Raw genomic sequence first — 10888 nt, forward strand, 5'->3', positions numbered from 1 at the left:
AAACAGTTGTTTTGGGCTACGTTGCTGCCCAGAGGACAGGGGGCACCTTGGCTGCCCCTGTAACCCAGTGGCAGGCTCAGGGCAGGGGTGAAGTCAGGGACACCTTGGCCCTCAGCTAGGCTCTAGTCCTGAATAAATCCTGACACCAAACCATCCCTTCCGGCAGGCTGATTGTAAACAGGAATCTCTCACACTCTTCTTTCTGCCTAACAGAAGTTCATGCTAGAGCCACGTGATGCGGAGGGCATCCTGAAAGAAAACCTGGCTGATGCCCTTATTCGGGAGGGATAGCAAGGGTAGTTAACCCCACAGTCACGTGGTCCCCAGCGCTGCTGTGTAACGTAGGGGGGAAAGCAGAGGGAGTCAACAGTCAATAAACCCACAGGGCTGTGTTCGAAGAAACCTTTGTACGAGCAAATGGCCGGGGCTGAAGAGTTGGCTCAGTGGCTCAGAACACCTACCCACTGATCTTCCAGAAAACCTGGATTCAGTTCCCAGCACCCACGTGGCGGCTCACAACCATCTGTAACCCCAGTTCCAGGGGACCCAACACAGACGTATGTACAGACAAGATACTAATGCACATTAAATAAATCTTAACAAAAAATACCCATCCCTATGACCAACAGAATCACAAAAACCAGGGACAGGATTTGCACTGGACTCTGGGAACCCAGAAGTTGAAAATATATTATCTTGAGAGCACATGCTACCGTACCTGATAGACATGAACGCAGGGCTAACCTGTGGTTGTGACTAGTAGCTTGTACAGTGGGCATGTCCCACATACTGGGAAGGGCCTTTTTTGTCTTTTTTTGGGGGGGGCGGTGCTGGGAATCTTGAATCCAGGGCCTCACACATGCTAGACAAGTGTTTTTTGTTTGTTTTTAAAAATTTATTTATTTTCTGTATGTGAGTACACTGTTGCTGTCTTCAGACACACCAGAAGAGGGCATCAGATCCCATTACAGATGGTTGTGAGCCACCATGTGGTTGCTGGGAATGGAACTCAGGACCTCTGGAAGAGCAGTCAGTGCTCTTAACCACTGAGCCATCTCTCCATGACCTCTACATTTGTTTTTAATTGAATTAATGCCTGACTATGTAGTTCAGCCTGGACTCAACTTTATAACGATATGCCTGAAAGGCATGGAATTAATTAAAGGCATGCTGCATTGTGTTTGAGACAGGGCTTCACTATGTAGCCCTGGCTGGGCTAGAAGTCACCATGTAGACCAGGCTGACTCTAAACTCACAGAGATCTGCCTGCCTCTGCCTTCTGGAATTAAGGCATTAGTACCTAGCAATAAATATTATTTATAAATATTTCTATTTGCTTACTTCTTTACTTTGTGTGTATGTGAGTGTGTGTGTGTGTGAGTGCGTGCGTGTGTGTGTGTGTGTGTGTGTGTGTGTGTGTGTGTGTGTGTGTGAAACATGATTCCATGCAGTGCCATTGAGGGTGTGCGGACGTCAGAGAACAGCTTGCAGCACTTGGTTCTCTTCTTTTGTCTTGTGGATCCTGGGGATGGAACTCAGATCTTCAGGCCTGGCAGCAAGTTTCTTTCCCCAGTGAACCATGTCACTATCCCCGGCATTTCATTTAATAAGTGTGATGGTGCTATGAGGCGGCGGTCTTGGTTCTCACTTACAGAGGAGGAACTTCAGACTTAGGGAAGCGGTAAATTGTTCAAAAGCACACTGAGTCAGTCAAAGGGGAACCTCCAATGCTGATACAGAAGAATAGGGCAGTGAGGAACCCGGGGCTCTGCTGCAGACAAGAGGCAAGCTGGTAGCATGCAGGGGCTGAGAGCTCAGCTGTATTTAAACCCCACTGTGTGCTCAGCTCCGGGAAGGGGGTCCTGTTAGTCTCTCATGGTTGGAAGACCTTTGTGCATTAGTGGGATGAACGCCCAGAGGCTGTGTCCGTATGAAGTGTTGCTCCGCTCCGTGGTCCTCGCTGCGTTTGAGTGACTGCCGCAGTCCCGTGCCACCACACCCTTACCGAGACCTGGACCTTGATACATGTAGCTAAGAACAGAGGTAAGATTTCGATAGACACCTGAATGTGGCGGCACACACCTGTAATCCCGGCACCTGGGAGCTGAGGCCAGATGGGTCATGAGTTCGAGGCTAGTGTGCACCTCACAGGAAAGCCTTACCTGGATAAAGGAGTGGTTAGCCACAGAGCTTAGACCTATGCAGCTTGTTAGTTAAAAAAAATAAAGAGAGTGGGGGGTGGGGTGGCCCATGGAGGTGTGGTGAGGCATGGGGGTAAGCGGGATGCCTCTGGGGGACCCCTGTTGGGAATTCCTTCCCCCTGAGGGACCAGCCACACAATGGTATAGTACAGAATAGAGTTTATTCAGGGCATGGGGAGGGGAATTAAGAGGGAGTAGGGGCAGAGAGAGAAGTAGAGCACGTACGGTATACGTCTACACACAGGTAAACACACACATATAATCAAGATAAGTAAATCTTAAAGAAAGGAAAGTAGGAAGGAAGGAAGAAAGGAAGGAAGAAACAAACAAAAAGGCAGGGAGTGGTGGACAGAAGTTCAATACGTTTTTTGGCTGCATGTCAAGTTCAAGGCCAGCCTGGGCTACATGAGATCCCATGTGCTGCTGGACATAGAGCCCTGAGAGTGCGGAGCAGGCCGAGAGCGGACTGCGCATGCTCTCCCAAGGCCAAGAGGGGCTCTCCTGGATCGAATTTCATCACCAAAGCAGGTACAGGGACAGGGAAGTTGCTGAGCCGCTGTTTGCAGGCCCGGTTAGGAAATGGCCCAGTGAGCAAGACAACTGTTTTGAAATGCAATCTGGTATTAGGTCGAAAGGGTTGTTGGGAGTAAATCTCTCCTGCTCAACCGCTCTGCGCTGGCTGCTCTAGGGTAAGCATAAAAGTGACCTTCAACAAGCCTCGGGCCGGGAGCCTCAGGCCTGCGTGGAAGAACTGACCACACTTGGTTCTCTTGTACATCTGAGGCTCCCGCCTGCCACCTAAGAGCCGGAAACAGTAAATGGCTGAGTGACTGACTGAGGCCAAGGTGGTAGGGAAAGGGGCAGAGGCAGGAAAGCTCAATGGGCGAGTAGTGTTTGCCTCCAGGATCCCTAATAAAAACTGAATGCAAAGAGCCTCTGGGTGTGCTTCAAGCTTTTCCGGTGACTCCTCCCAGCCAGGTATGGCTGGGAAAACGCGAAGAAAGGTTACTGGGTATGGCTGTCCCTGAATTGTCATTAGGGATCGAAACCAGTGGTTCTCAACCTTCCTGATGCTACGACGCCGTCCACGTGTTGCGGCGGCCCCCCGACCATAAAGTTGTTTTCATTGCTTCTCCCCAGCTGTAATTTTGCTACTGTTATGAATCGTAATGAAAATATGTTTTCCGATGGTCTTCTGGGACCCTGTGAAAGGTTCTTAGATCCCACCCAAGAAAGGGGTTGCAACCCACGGTTTACATCAGCTCTGGGGAACAAATTTAGGTTGTGAGGCTTTCAAAGCAATGGCCTAACCCAGTGGTCCACGTCCCAATCCTGACAACAGCTTTTGATAACTAGAAAAAGGCTTTTGTGAAGATTTGCACTGGTTCCCAACCCCCCACTCCTGCTTCCTGCCCTGCTCGTGAGTACGTGATGTGATGTCAGATGTCAGAAGGAAAAATAAAATGATAGGTGGATTCGTGTCTCTCCTCAGTGCCAGAATTTACTAAATATGAAACTATGTCACTTCCATTGGCTTCTATTTGTTTTTTTTTTTTTTAAGATTTATTTATTACATGTAAGTACACTTGTAGCTATCTTCTGACACACCAGGGTATTAGATTTCATTACAGATGGTTGTGAGCCACCATGTGGTTGCTGGGAATTGAACTCAGGACCTCTGGAAGAGCAGTCAGTGCTCTTAACCACTGAGCCATCTCACCAGCCCCTGGCTTCTATTTGTTAAGGAGCCCCAGTTTGCCTAGATAGCTGGTCGTTGGCAAACAATAGTTCTTTTATTCCAGTCTTAATTATTAATATTTATATTAATTCTCAGATCACAGATTACATCTGCACAGTAATGATATTCATATATGTGTGTGTGTAAATTATATATATAAAGTGCATGCGTGCACAGGTGTGCGTGTGAGTATGGAAAGGCAGCTGCAGTGAGAGGCAGAGAGCTGCTACGTATAGAGGCGCCTGTGTAGATGGGAGATAAGAAACTCAGCGGAGATTCTAGGTCATGGGTTAAGGCAGCCCTGGAGGTTGATCTGAGCCACAGAGGCAAAGTGCAGAACTCTGTTCCGGTAGATGGATAGACAGGCAGATGGACAGCGGCTTGATTAGGTCACATGTGTGGTAGGGACTGAACCGAACTAAAGCCCAGGGACAGGTGTGTCTCTACCTGTTGATTCCTTCATGAATATCCCATGTTCAGGGGACCTGCCGGTGGGAGCCATTAGACTTGAAGCTTCTGATGTCTTCCTCCTTAGGGCGCCCATCGAGAGTGCTGTGTCCTTCCTGGGTCGGGAGTGTTTGGTAAGTTCTTAGCCTGGCTATTCTGATTTTTTTTTAATTCCATTTTTGTTTTATTTATTTACTTATGTGGGCTCTCTCTCTCTCTCTCTCTCTCTCTCTCTCTCTCTCTCTCTCTCTCTCTCTGTGTGTGTGTGTGTGTGTGTGTGTGACTGAATGCCAAGTGTGTGGCTGCCCACAGAGGCCAGAAGAAAACATCAGAGCTGGAGTCTCAGAAGGTTGTGAACCATCATGTGGAGGCTGAGAACTGAACCTAGGTCCTCTGGAAGAGCAGCCAGTGCTCTTAACCTCAGAGACATCTCTCCAATCCTCCCATTTAAAAGATATTTATTTCTTTGTGTGTGTGAGAGAGAGAGAAAGAGAGAGGGGATGCCAGTGGAGACCTTAGGAGGAAGGCTTTAGATCCCCTGGAGCTGGAGTTACAGATGGTTGTGAGCCACCCAACATGGGTGCTGGAAACAGAACTCAGGTCCTCTGGAAGAGTGATATGTGCTCTTAACCACTAAGCCATTTTCCTGGCCCTTAATTGTTTAAAAAATAATTAATGAGGGGCTGGAGAGATGGCTCAGTGGTTAAGAGCACTGACTGCTCTTCCAGAGGTCCTGAGTTCAAATCTCAGCAACCACATGGTGGCTCACACCCAACTGTAATGGAATTCGATGCCCTCTTCTGGTGTGTCTGAAGACAGATACAGTGTGCATATATATATATATATATATATATATATATATATATATATATATATATATAATAAATCCTTTAAAAAAATAATTAATGAAAAATTTGGGACATGGTTTCACTATGTATTCCTGGCTGTCCAAGAACTCTTTGTGTAGACCAGGCTGGCCTTGAACTTACAGAGATCTGCCTTCCTCAGCCTCCCAAGAGCTGGGATTAAAGTCTTGCACAACTATGCCCAAGCTGTATGTAAGAGCAGCTTGGTTCAACACGGGGGCCCTATAGATTGGCTGTCAAGGGGCATGTCAGCCTGCTTCCTCAACATTTCACCTGTGTTCCCCCAAGAGCTTCATGCCTAAAGAAGATGACCTCCCTCAACAGAGGAGGACCAGCTTGGGGTCACGCTTACACAAGCAGCTGCATCCTTCTGCTAGGACATCTAAACAAACTCTGAATAAGTCCCTGTGCCCATGTGTTCCCAATCTCCTCTGACAAGTCGGTGGAGAGAACCTTTTTCAGTCTGTGTCTCACAGATGGTGGCATCTGTGCTCAAATATGTGACATCAACCCGGCTTCTACATCTACCCACATGATGCTCTGGAAGATGAACTGGCCTAGGGCAAAGCACAATATGAAGTCACCTAGCGAGCAGGGCACAGCTTGATCTCAGCTCCCTTCTCGGGCCTTCCTATTGCAAACCGCCAAGGCTTCTCGATTCTGAACTCTTCCCAGCCAATTTTGGTTTCTTTAAAGACACAGAAACATTTTAAGAATGTGTTTTCATTTGAATCCCAGGTGTGGGGATGTGGGGCTGCGCCAGACTGATGGCAGCAGCTGACTATGATTTGCCTGGTGCTCTAGCAGGGGCGTGGTTTTGCCAGTTGTAGATGGCTTCTGCGAGTGATGCTTGGAATTCTGGAAACTCTTCAGAGGGTACAGAAATACTAGAACCCTGAGAGAAGGGACCGAGGAAAGGGGCTGGTTGGCCGGCTGGCGGCCGGGTGCTGTTGGTTGTAGTTTGTCAAGCAGTTGTGTGTAGAGACGAAGTGAAGAAATTAGATTTTCTGATGGGTAAGATCAAACTCGCCCCACCCCAAGGAACGCAATGCTCCTAATCAGCAGGAAGTATTCTAACGATATCGTCATCCCCTCCCCTTCTACACTTATTCTGCCCCCCCACCTAGTTGAAAGGGTAGAGGAAGAGGGGTGGAGAAAGGTAGAAGGAAAAAGAACCCACAAAGGAGCCAAAAGTCAGGCTGCAGGTGAGTCTCTTATTTCCTCTGGGGATTTCTTTTCCCCATCAAAACCTTTTCCAAGACGACTCCTGTTGAATGAGTTCTCTTTCCTCCACACACAGTTCCATCACAGCCCGTGGCTTTGTTCATCTTGTCAGCGCTCTCTGGAACCACTGTGTCTTAGTTTCTTTTTTCATACTGTGATAAAATACCACCCCACCATGGAAGCAACCAGGAAAGAGTTTAATTTGGAGCTGAGGGAGGGTTGGATTCTGTTGCAGTAAATATTAAAGAATAAAAAACAGTTTATCTCTTTACCGGCCCTGAGCTCTCACTCCTCAGGCCCTACCCTGATACGGAGCTCCACTTACCTCTGGAGCCCAGTCTGAGCTGCCACCACAGCCCAACTTGTCCATGCAACTCCCTTCCCTTGGCAGTTTACTACTGCCCGTTCTCTGCCTCTGTTCTGGGGTGTTTCTGTACCCCCAAATCCCACACAAACACAACTCTACAGCCTGATAGCTTTTCATACAGGTTTATGTGTTCAACCCTCAATCCACAAACCCTCTACACAACAAGATTACATCAAATAGACAAAGATACAAACTGCCCTTCATATAAGATGCTAGACCTGTAAAATCCTTAATGTTCATAGCTATTTAATGCCAATAAATTCCACCTGGGTCCAGCTGGTCCTTGGGAACCTCCACGTTCCACGACCTTCCTCCATCCTCTGACCTCCTCAGACCTCTCTGCCCTCTCTGCCCACTTCGCCCCGCCCATTCACTGGTTTTCTTTTATTTTACTAATTAAAATGGGAGGGTTCAGTTGGAGTCATGTGACTAGGCAGCCTTTCTTGGGGAAGTGGGATTAACATTAAAATACAAACAGCTTCAGGACAATCTACAGGATTCTATGATAGAAGAACAGACATGGAAGGAGAAACAACTGAGAGCTTACATTGAATTCTCAAAGGAGAGAAAGAGACTCTTGAAATGTCAAAGCCTTCCCCCAGTGTCACACCTCCTCTAGCGAGGTCACACTTCCAAGTCCTTCCCTAACAGTTCCACCAAGGTGGAACAAACTATTCACACAACTAAAGGAGCCACACTCATTAGCCCCCCCCCCCCACACACACACAGCATTAGTATCCAAAATGGACTTGTATCTAAGGGGCTGAAACCTTAAGAGATCTCAGTTACATGTGCCCTCAAGAAATGAGAGGTTCTGATTGGATGGGTTAAGGTGGGTTCAGAAATCTACAGTCTTGGGTTGGAGAGATAGTCCAGTGAATTGGTGCTTGCTACCATGTCTGAAATGTTAAGTTGGATCCCCAGAAACCACATGGCAGAAAGAACAACTCTTGTAAGTGTATGACCTCTACACTGACAGAAAAGTAAACACATATTAAGAAAAACATAAGTGGAGTGGTGGCCGCACGCACCTTTAATCCTAGATCTTGGGAGACAGAGGCAGGAGGATCTCTGAGTTTGAGGATAGCCTGGTCTACAGAGAAAGTCCCAGGACAGCCAGGGTTATACTGATAAATCCTGACTCAAAACAAAACAAAACAAAACAAAAACAAACAAACAACAAAAAACAAACCCACAACAACAACAAAAAAACAAAAAACAACCAAACCCCAGACATCTACAGTCACACACACACATATATATACAAACAGACACACATACACATATATAATATGCATGTATATGTGTGAAAGAAAAAATATAATATTGTGTGTGGATGTGTGTGTGAAGACAGAGTCTCTCTGTGTAGCCCTGACTGCCCTAGCTCTGTAGACCAGGCTAGCCTCAAGCTCAGATGTTCCTGCCTCTGCCTCCTAAGAGCTAGGATTAAAGGCATGTGCCACCACTGGTCAGTTTAAGATATATTTTAAAAATTATTCTTAATGATGTTTGTGTCTGTGTGTGCTATGTACACACGAGTGCCTATCAAGGTTAGATGTGTTGGATCCCCTGGCGAGTTAGACAGTTGTAGCTGTTCAAGGTGAGAACTGGGAACCAATCTGTGTCCTTTGCAAGAGCAGTTTGTGAGCCATCTCTCCATTCCCCAAAGTCTATAGTCTTAATCAGCTCCTAGGTGACAGAGGTGTGCCTTATATTCCAAGGAACAATGTCTCTTTGTTGTTTTGAGACAAGGACTCATTATATTGTCCTGGCTGTCTTGGAATTAACTTTGTAGACAAGGCTAGTCTTGAACCCTTGTACACACAGAGATCTACCTGCCTGTGCCTTTGGAGTGCTGGGACTAAAGTCATGTGCCACCACAGTCAGCCAAGGAAGGATGTTGTCTTAATTAGGGTTTTATTACTGTGAACAGACACTGTGACCAAGGCAACATTTAATTGGGGCTGGCTTACAGGTTCAGAGGTTCAGTCCACTACCATCAAGGTAGGAGCATGGCAGCATCCAGGTAGGCATGGTGCAGGCAGAGCTGAGAGTTCTCCATCTTCATCTGAAGGCTGCTAGGAGAAGACTAGCTCCTATGTGGGTCTCATTGCCCACGCCCACTAAGACACGCTTTCTTCAACAAGGCCATGCCTCCTAATATTGCTACTCTCTGGGCCCAGCTTATACAAACCACTGCCGATGTTTTCAACTGGGATTATGTCAGATGGCATTGGAGAGAACCCAGGGAAAGGTGAGAAGCAGGAGCCCAAGCACACCAACTTTCTGTTCTTAAGAAAAGTTTTAAAATGATGTTGACGTATCAATTGCATGCATGCTTGTGCTAGGTGGAGCTCAGAGGACAACTTTTAGGAGTTGATCTAGGCCCTGGGCCTTGGCAGGCAGCCAAACACTTTTCTGTACCTACTGAGCCATCTCAGGGACCCAACTTCCTCATCTTTAATCAACAGAAAGATGAAAGAAAAGACCTCCATCTGGGAAGGAACAGACAAAAGTGGGATTGGTGCCTGGGCTTGGTTGAGAGCTCACCCGGGGTGCACTCTGATGGAAGAAAAGCTCACAGAGCTGGCAGAGAAACCCAAAGACCACACAACTTGCTCATCTGTAAAATGGGTGACAGCCCCTGCCTCTGGGGAGCACTGTGGAGGTGTGAGAGCCACCGACCTGGGGAACCACTGCCTTTGGGAGTTCTGAGACCCCCCAAGTCTTCTCCTCATCTGCAATGCCATGGGAAAGCTGCTTCATAATAGGAAGGAGCTGGGTCCCTCCAAGTGCGGCTTTGGAACAGATCTCGCTGCTTGACTGACTTCTCCCAGTTGGGAACCCCTGCTCCATTCCCCTTTCTATTCAAGATGGAGACACCATCTTGCTTCCTGTGTTTTTTTTTTTTTTTTTTTTTTTTTTTTTTTTTTTTTTTTTGCCTGTCTTTCTTTCCTTTGCTTCCAGATCTTACTACCTGTTCTTGAGTTTACTTCAAACAAACAAACAAATATTTATTTATGTTTTACTTTGTATGAGTGTTTGCCTGCCTGCGTGTGTGCACATCATGTGCATACCTGATGCTCACGGGAGCCAGATGAGATCATTGGAAGATCCTCTCAACTCAAGGCAACTGAGGGCTGTGAGCATCCGTGGGTGCTAAGAACCGAACCTTGGTCCTTTGTAAGAACAGCCAGTGTTCTTAACCACTGAGCCATCTCTCCAGCCCTGACTTTATTTATTTATTTATTTTTGTTTGTTTGAGACTGGGTCTCATTGAATAGTCCTGGCTGGTCTGGAACTCCTATGAGGACCCTGCTGGCCTTGAACTCACAGAGATCTGCCTGTCTTTACCTTTGAGGGCTGGGGATTAATGACATGTACCGCCATGCCCAGCCTCGACCGTACCATTTTTTTAAGGCCAGTGTGTACCTTTTGGGGTTACAGATATCAAGCAGGATCCCAGGGACTCGGTCGTCCGAAAGTGTCCCAGATGGTTTGTTTCAAAGCGCAAATGACGCAATCAGTTTTGAAGCTGTGTTCATGTACTAACTCCCCATACCCCCTCAAGAAAGAAAGAAAGAAAGAAAGAAAGAAAGAAAGAAAGAAAGAAAGAAAGAAAGAAAGAAAGAAAGAAAGATTTAAACAGCAAGGAGTTTGGAGGAAATTGGTCACTAGATTTAATCTGTAGGGACTGCCTCAGAAGGCCCATGAATGGGTTAATTTTGTTTAAAAAAAAAATAGGGCGATATGAGAGCTAAGTGTAAAACCGGGGAACTGGGGGTTGGGGGGGAGGGAAGGACCATGGGCCCTGTGAACTACAGCCATAAGGAAGGCTGACTGCGGCACACAAGCTGCCCGCTCCTGCCAGGTCCCGTTTTAGCAAGACCACAATTGCTTTTAGGACCGTCAGCCCTGCCATCAGTGGTTCTGAGCTTGTATAATGCCTGAACTCTGCCTTCTCATCAGCAGGGAGGAGATCCGCCTAGAAAACAAGGGAGCTGAAGTTTCACCGGCTACCCAGCTCCATCACACTCCCAGAATA

Source organism: Micromys minutus (genome assembly GCF_963924665.1).
Source record: "Micromys minutus genome assembly, chromosome: 10".
Classification (NCBI taxonomy): domain Eukaryota; kingdom Metazoa; phylum Chordata; class Mammalia; order Rodentia; family Muridae; genus Micromys; species Micromys minutus.